The following is an 8,356-nucleotide window of genomic DNA, read 5'->3' as shown; positions in this document are numbered from 1 at the left end:
AGATATCAAAGTGGGATGAGATACTTGATGAAGAGAAAACCTTTTTCAGGAAAAGGAAGTTCTCTAAGCTAGTCAAAGGAGAAGAGTTAGTGGATTTGAACCTTGGCACCACCGAGATTCTATACCAGCTAGTCAAAGACGCATATGTACTCTCTCTCTCTCTCTCTCTATATATATATATATATATTTATTTATTTATGTATAAAAAAATATATATTTATGTAAAATAAATAAATAATAAAAGAATAAAATAAACATATATATATATAAGTTTTATAAATATATATATTTATAGATGCTTTCCTTTAAATTTGAAACTCAAATACTTTGAGGAATTCTGTATTACAGGGTTTTTCTATTCCAAATTAAAAACCACGTAGAGGAGATGGAGCTGCTCTCTTGCAATGCCAGCCAGCTCTTTTGTGATTGTTCTTATTCTGCAGGTTCAGAGAGTAGCGATGAAGAGGATGTGGAGCGCACCCCTATCCCGCGCATTGCAAAATATCACTCTTCTCCCCAACTATGGCCCCGGGGCTACATGCAAAGTATCTCTCTCTCTCTCTCTCTCTCTCTCTCTCTTTCACTCATATATGTCTTGTGTATTGGGGTGTGTGTGTGTGTGTGTGTGTGTGTGTGTGTGTTGTCTCCCACTGTTTCTTGTGTGTGTTTGTGTGTGTGTGTGTGTGTGTGTGTGTGTGTGTGTGTGTGTGTGTGTGTGAGAGAGAGAGAGAGAGAGAGAGAGAGAGAGAGAGAGAGAGTGAGTGAGTGAGAGAGAGAGATGATACTCGCCATCCTAGGAATAGACGGTTCGTGTCATTGGTTGCAGGACAACGTCCCAAGTATGGATGGGTCGTGGCAGGTCTCCCAGACTTCACACGAGCGGCTGCTCTGTTATCAAACACATACTGTAGAGAGCCCTGTTAGTCCATCACACGTGGCCCTGCCTTCGTACAACCACTTGTTTCCTTGTCCCCCCCAGGTGATACTCCACTACTCATCACAGGGCATGTCTACTTAATCTATGAGGTGGATGCAATGCTTTGCTTCCTTGTATGTTTGGCCAAGTGTGTTATGTGTGTGGGTATGCATGCCTGGGTCTATGTGTTGTTTATACAAGCGTATTTGTGTGTGTTTGCATGTTCACTTGTGTGTGTTCAACCTAGCTGGTATAGAATCTCGGTGGTGCGAAGGTTCACATTCACTAACTCTTCTCCTTTGACTAGCTTAGAGAACTTCCTTTTCATGAAAAATGTTTACTCTTCATCAAGTATCTCATCCCACTCTGGTATCTTTGCTACTAAGATACTCGAGAGATTTTCTTTTTCCTCTGCTATGACAGGCTGTGGTTTAGCTGCTGTCACCCACTTTCGGTTACACTAACTTGGACTCAGCCCAACTCTTAGGTCTTGAGTTCAACTCCCCGCGTTTGCGGATGGATCTTTAAGTCTCTTGGGATAGTTTCCTACGACGTTAAAATTCTCTTCTTCGTCTCTTTTTCTAGCTTCTTCTTAACTTTGGACAGCTTTGAATCGGGACTACTGTCATCTTTGATGACCTCCCTTGGTGCCGGCACATGATCCTTGGCACCTTGTGTTCTCTTATCCTTTTCTAATAATTAGGCGACTTCAATTTTAAAAAAGGTCGTCTACAGTAGACGAGGGCACTGCCTCCAGCAATTCTAATTAAGAATTGAAATTGCCGGTGAACAACTTGTTGCTCCTGACTGTGGAAATTTAATCTGCCTCTCTCATACACAAATATCAACATAATCCTCACTTTCCCCCCCACCTTCTCTATTAACAGATGTCGACTAACGTAAAAACCTCGGGACATACACAAGGGATGCTGGTGCAAAAGGATCCATTATCAAGCAGTGCACCCCTCTCCCGCGCATTACAAAATATCACTCTTCTCCCCAACTATGGCCCCGGAGCTACAGGGAAAGCATCTCTCTCTTTCTCTCTCTCTCTCTCTCTCTCTCTCTCTCTCTCTCTCTCTCTCTCTCTCTCTCTCTCTCTCTCTCTCTCTCTCTCTCTCTCACACACACACACACACACACACACACACACACACACACACAAGACACACTGGGAGACAACACATACACACACACACACACACACACACACACCCCAATACACAAGACATGTACGAGAGAGAGAGAGAGAGAGAGAGAGAGAGAGAGAGAGAGAGAGAGAGAGAGAGAGAGAGAGAGAGAGAGAGAGAGAGAGAGAGAGAGATGATGCTCGACATCCTAGGCATAGACGGTTCGTGTCACTCATTGCAGGACAACGTCCCAAGTATGGATGGGTCGTGGCAGGTCTCAAGACTTCACGCGAGCGACTGCTCTACTATCAACCATATACTGTAGAGAGACGTGTTAGTCCATCACACGTGGCCCTCCCTTCTTACAGCCACTTGTTTCTTTGTCCCCCCCCGTGGGATACTCCACTGCTCATCAAAGGGCATTTATACTTAATCTATGAGGTGGATGCAATGCTTTGCTCCCTTGTATGTTTGGGCAAGTGTGTTGCGTGTGTGGGTATGCATGCGTGGGTCTATGTGTTCAAGCATATTTGTGTGTGTTTGCATGCTCGCTTGTGTGTGTTTAACCTAGCTGGTATAGAATCTCGGCGGTGTGAAGGTTCAAATCCACTAGCTCTTCTCCTTTGACTAGCTTAGAGAACTTCCTTTTTTTGAAAAAGGTTTACTCTTCATCAAGTATGTCATCCCACTCTGATATCTTTGCTACTAAGATACTCGAGAGATCTTCTTTTTCCTCTGCTATGATAGGCTGTGGTTTAGTTGTTGTCACCCACTGTCGGATAGACTAACCTGGACTCAGCCCAATTCTTAGGTCTTCAGTTCAAATCCCCTCGTTTACGGATAGATCTTTAAATCTCTTGGGATAGTTTCCTACGACGTTAGAATTCTCTTTTTCGTCTCTTCTTCTAGCTTCTTCTTAACTTTGGACAGCTTTGAATTGGCACTACTGTCATCTTCGATTATGCCATCTTTGATGATCTCCCTTGGTGCCAACACATGATCCTTGGTACCTTCTGTTCTCTTGTCCTTTTCTAATAATAAGGCGACTTCAATTTTAAACAAGGTCGTCTACAGTACACGAGGACACTGCCTCCAATTAAGAATTGAAATTGTTGGTCAACAACTTGTTTCTCCTTACTGTGGCAATTTAATCTGCCTCTCTCATACACAAATATCAACATAACGCTCACTAACCTCCCCACCTACTATATTTAAAGATGTCTACTAAGGTAAAAAACCTCGGAACATACACAAGGGATGTTGGTGCAAAAGGAGCCATTGTCAAGGAGAAGTCATTTCAATGCCCTCAAAAGAGGCAAATATTCCCTTCTTGACCTACTATATTCCCTCATGTTACAAATGGCTCTTTTTGATTTAAGAAAATGTGTAGTGTGATATATTACACAGAGATCCTGATATGGCATGCATTCTCATAGCATGCTGCAAGTAGTGCACTTTAATCAAAGAGATGACTAGCTTAGCTTAGCAACGTTGCTTGCTTCGAAGCTTATCTGCAGTTTATACAATTAAGAGCTCAATAGCTTGTTGCTTATGTTTTCAAACAGTGTGGAATCCTTTCATAGCTGATAAATCATTGATATTGTGCATTGCGAGTAGGGATAACAGTCAGAACATGCTCTCAGACTTTGACTAGGCTCTCTCGAGAGCTACATTCAACCTAATTGTGGCCAGATAAATCGGTTTTGGGTCAAATACAAACAATGCCAAAGATTCAAACTTGAGCCTACACCTCGTGGCTTAAGCTACTGTCCTTTGTTTGTTATTTGCTCCTTTCAAATGGCTTATACCATGAATTTCACTATCGTGGAATTCAAGACCTAAGAATTGGGATGAGTCTAAGTTAGTCTAACCAAAAGTGGGTGACAGCAGCTACTGTCATAGCACAGGAAAAAGAAGATCTCTCGAGTATCTTAGTAGCAAAGATACCAGAGTGGGATGAGATACTTGATGAAGAGAAAACCTTTTTCAGGAAAAGGAAGTTCTCTAAGCTAGTCAAAGGAGAAGAGTTAGTGGATTTGAACCTTGGCACCACCGAGATTCTATACGAGCTAGTCAAAGGCGCATATGTACTCTCTCTCTCTCTCTCTCTCTCTCTCTCTCTCTCTCTATATATATATATATATATATATATATATATATATATATAAATTATATATTTATATAAAAAATAAAAATGAATAAATAAATATATAATTTTTATAAATAAATAAATATAAATATAAATATAAATATATATATATATATGCTTTTATTTAAATTTGCAACTCAAATACGTCGAGGCACTCTGTATTACGTGGTTTTTCTATTCCAAATTAAAAACCACGTAGAGGAGATGGAGCTGCTCTCTTGCGATGCCCGCCAGCTCTTTTGTGATTCTTCTTCTTCTGCAGGTGCAGAGAGTAGCGATGAAGAGGATGTGGAGAGCACCCCAACTATGGCCCCAGAGCTACAGGCAAAGCTTCTCTCTCTCTCTCTCTCTCTCTCTCTCTCTCTCTCACACACACACACACACACACACACACACAAAACACGCTGGGAGACATCACACACACACACACCCCAATACACAAGACATGTACAAGAGAGAGAGAGAGAGAGAGAGAGAGAGAGAGAGAGAGAGAGAGAGAGAGAGAGAGAGAGAGAGAGAGAGAGAGAGAGAGATGCTCGATATCCTAGGCATAGACGGTTCGCATCACTGGTTGCAGGAAACCGTCCCAAGTATGAATGGGTTGTGGCATGTCTCCCAGACTTCAGGCAAGCGACTGCTCTGCTATCAATCATATATTGTAGAGAGCTCTGTTAGCCATCACACATGGCCCTCCCTTCTTACAGCCACTTGTTTCCTTGTCCCCCCCGGGTGATACTCCACTACTCATCAAAGGGCATGTCAATTTAATCTATGAGCTGGATGCAATGCTTTGCTGCCTTGTATGTTTGGCCAAGTGTGTTGTGTGTGTGGGTATGCATGCCCGGGTCTATGAGCTGGATGGAATGCTTTGCTGCCTTGTATGTTTGGCCAAGTGTGTTGTGTGTGTGGCTATGCATGCCCGGGTCTATGTTGTTTATACAAGCGTATTTGTGTGTGGTTGCATGGTCGCTTGTGTGTGTTTAACCTAGCTGGAATAGAATCTCGATGGTGCCAAGGTTCAAATCCACTACCTCTTCTCCTTTGACTAGCTTAGAGAACTTCCTTTTCCTAAAAAACATTTTCTCTTCATCAAGTATCTCATCCCACTCTGGTATCTTTACCACTAAGATACTCGAGAGCTCTTCTTTTTCCTCTGCTTTGGCAGGCTGTGGTTTAGCTGCTATCACCCACTTTCGGTTAGACTAACTTAGACTCAGCCCAATTCTTAGGTCTTGAGTTCAACTCCCCTCATTTGTGGATAGATCTTTAAGTCTCTTGGGATAGTTTCCTACGACGTTAAAATTCTCTTCTTCGTCTCTTCTTCTAGCTTCTCCTTAACTTTGGAGAGCTTTGAATTGGCAGTACTGTCATCTTTGGTTATGCCATCCTTGATGACCTCCCTTGGTGCCGACACATGATCCTTGGCACCTTGTGTTCTATTATCCTTTTATAATAATTAGGCGACTTCAATTTTAAACAAGGTCGTCTACATTAGACGAGGGCACTACCTCCCGATTAAGAATTGAAATTGTTGGTCAACAACTTGTTGCGCCTGACTGTGGCAATTTAATCTGCCTCTCTCATACACAAATATCAACATAACCCTCACTTTCCTCCCCACCTGCTCTATTAACAGATGTCTACTAACGCAAAAGGAGCATTTGTCAAGGAGAAGTCATTTCAAGCGTATTTGCGTGTGTTTGCATGCCGGCTTCTGTGTGTTTAACCTAGCTGGTATCGTGTCTTGGTGCTGCCAAGGTTTAAATCCTATGGCCCCGGAGCTACACGCAAAGCATCTCTCTGTCTCTCTCTCTCTCTCTCTCTCTCTCTCACACACACACACACACACACACACACACACACACACACACACACACACACACACACACACACACACACACACACACACACACATACACACACACACCCCAATACACAAGACATGTACGAGAGAGAGAGAGAGAGAGAGAGAGAGAGAGAGAGAGAGAGAGAGAGAGAGAGAGAGAGAGAGAGAGAGAGAGAGAGATGATGATGCTTGACATCCTAGGCATAGACGGTTCGCGTCACTGGTTGTTGCAGGACAACGTCCCAAGTATGGATGGGTCGTGGCAAGTTTCCCAGACTTCACATGAGCGACTGCTCTGCTATCAACCATATACTGTAGAGATACCTATTAGTCTATCGCACGTGGCCCTTCCTTCTTACAGCCACTTGTTTCCTTGTCCCCCGCGGGTGATACTCAATTGCTCATCAAAGGGCATTTCTACTTAATCTATGAGGTGGATGCAATGCTTTGCTCCCTTCTATGTTTGGCCAAGTGTGTTGTGTGTGCCCCGGAGCTACAGGAAAAGCATCTCTCTCTCTCTCTCTCTCTCTCTCTCTCTCTCTCTCTCTCTCTCTCTCACACACACACACACACACACACACACACACACACACACACACACACACACACACACACACACACACACACACACACACACACACACACACACACACACACAAGACACACTGGGAGATAGCACACACACACACACACACACCCCAATACACAAGACATGTAAGAGAGAGAGAGAGAGAGAGAGAGAGAGAGAGATGAGTGATACTCCACTGCTCATCAAAGGGCATGTCTACTTAATCTATGAGGTGGATGCAATGCTTTTCTCCCTTGTGTGTTTGGCCAAGTGTGTTGTGTGTGTGGGTATGCATGCCTGGGTCTATGTGTTGTTTATACAAGCGTAGTTGTGTGAGTTTGCATGCTCGCTTGTGTGTGTTTAACCTAGCTGGTATAGAATCTTGGTGGTGCCAAGGCTCAAATCGAATAACTCTTCTCCTTTGTCTAGCTTAGAGAACTTCCTTTCCTTAAAAAGGTTTTCTCTTCATCAAGTATCTCATCCCACTCTGCTATCTTTGCTACTAAGATACTCGAGAGATCTTCTTTTTCCTCTGCTATGACAGGCTGTGGTTTAGCTGCTGACACCCACTTTTAGTTAGACTAACTTGGACTCAACCCAATTCTTAGGTCTTGAGTTCAACTCCTCTCCTTTGCGGCGGATAGATCTTTAAGTCTCTTGAAATAGTTTCCTACAACGTTAAAATTCTCTTCTTCGTCTCTTCTTCTAGCTTCTTCTTAACCTTGGAAAGCTTTGAGTCGGCACTACTGTCATCTTTAGTTATGCCATCTTTGATGACCTCCCTTGGTGCCGGCACATGATCCTTGGAACCTTGTGTTCTCTTATCCTTTTCTAATAATTAGGCACTACCTCCAATTAAGAATTGAAATTGCTGGTGAACAACTTGTTGCTCCTAACTGTGGCAATTTAATATGCCTCTCTCATAAAAAAATATCAACATAACCCTCATTTTCCTCCCCACCTGCTTTATTAACAGTTGTCTACTAACATAAAAACCTCGGAACATACACAAGGGATGCTGGTGCAAATGGAGCCATTGTCAAGGAGAAGTCATTTCAATGCCCTCAAAAGAGGTACATCTTCCCTTCTTGGCCTATTATATTCCCTCATGTTATGTGCAAATGGCTCTTTTCGATTTAAGAAAATGTGTAGTTTGTTATATTACACACAGATCCTGATATGGCATGCATTCTCATAGTGTGTTGAAAGTAGTGCACTTTACTCAAAGAGATGACTAGCTTAGCTTAGCAACGTTGCTTGCTTCAAAGATTTTTTGCAATTTATACAATTAAGAGCTCAATAGCTTGTTTCTTATGTTTTCAAACAGTGTTGAATTCTTTCATAGCAGATAAATCATTGATATTGTGCATTGCGAGTAGGGACCACTATTGCCTCTTAACTAGAATTGTCCATCAAAGTCAATAGCTCATAATAGTCATAACATGCTCTCAGACTTTGACTTGGCTCTCTGGAGAGCTACATTCAACCTAATTGTGGCTAGATAAATCGATTTCGGGTCAAATACAAACAATGCCAAAGATTCAACCTTGAGCCTACACCTCGTGGCTTAAGCTACTATCCTTTGTTTGTTATTTGCTCCTTTCAAATGGCTTGTACCATGAATTTCACTATCGTGGATGGTTGTAAGGGTGGGGGTGGGTTTTTGTAGGTGAAAAGAGAGAATTAGTATTGCTACATGTGAGGAGGTTTTGGCGATCATTGGGTCAGTACTCAAAAGTACCAAAGT

General features: G+C 42.6%; 1 pseudogene; it reads left to right on the top strand.

Annotated features, from left to right (window-relative positions):
* Positions 1 to 385: 385 nt before the first annotated feature.
* Positions 386 to 8,356, top strand: part of LOC147459356 (amino acid transporter AVT1G-like) — a 68,830-nt pseudogene continuing 60,859 nt past the window's right edge.

Source organism: Adiantum capillus-veneris, chromosome 4 (assembly GCF_014529385.1).
Source record: "Adiantum capillus-veneris isolate H3 chromosome 4, ASM1452938v2, whole genome shotgun sequence".
Classification (NCBI taxonomy): domain Eukaryota; kingdom Viridiplantae; phylum Streptophyta; class Polypodiopsida; order Polypodiales; family Pteridaceae; genus Adiantum; species Adiantum capillus-veneris.
Note: the sequence above shows the minus strand (reverse complement) of the source record. Positions and strands in the feature narration are given on the sequence as shown.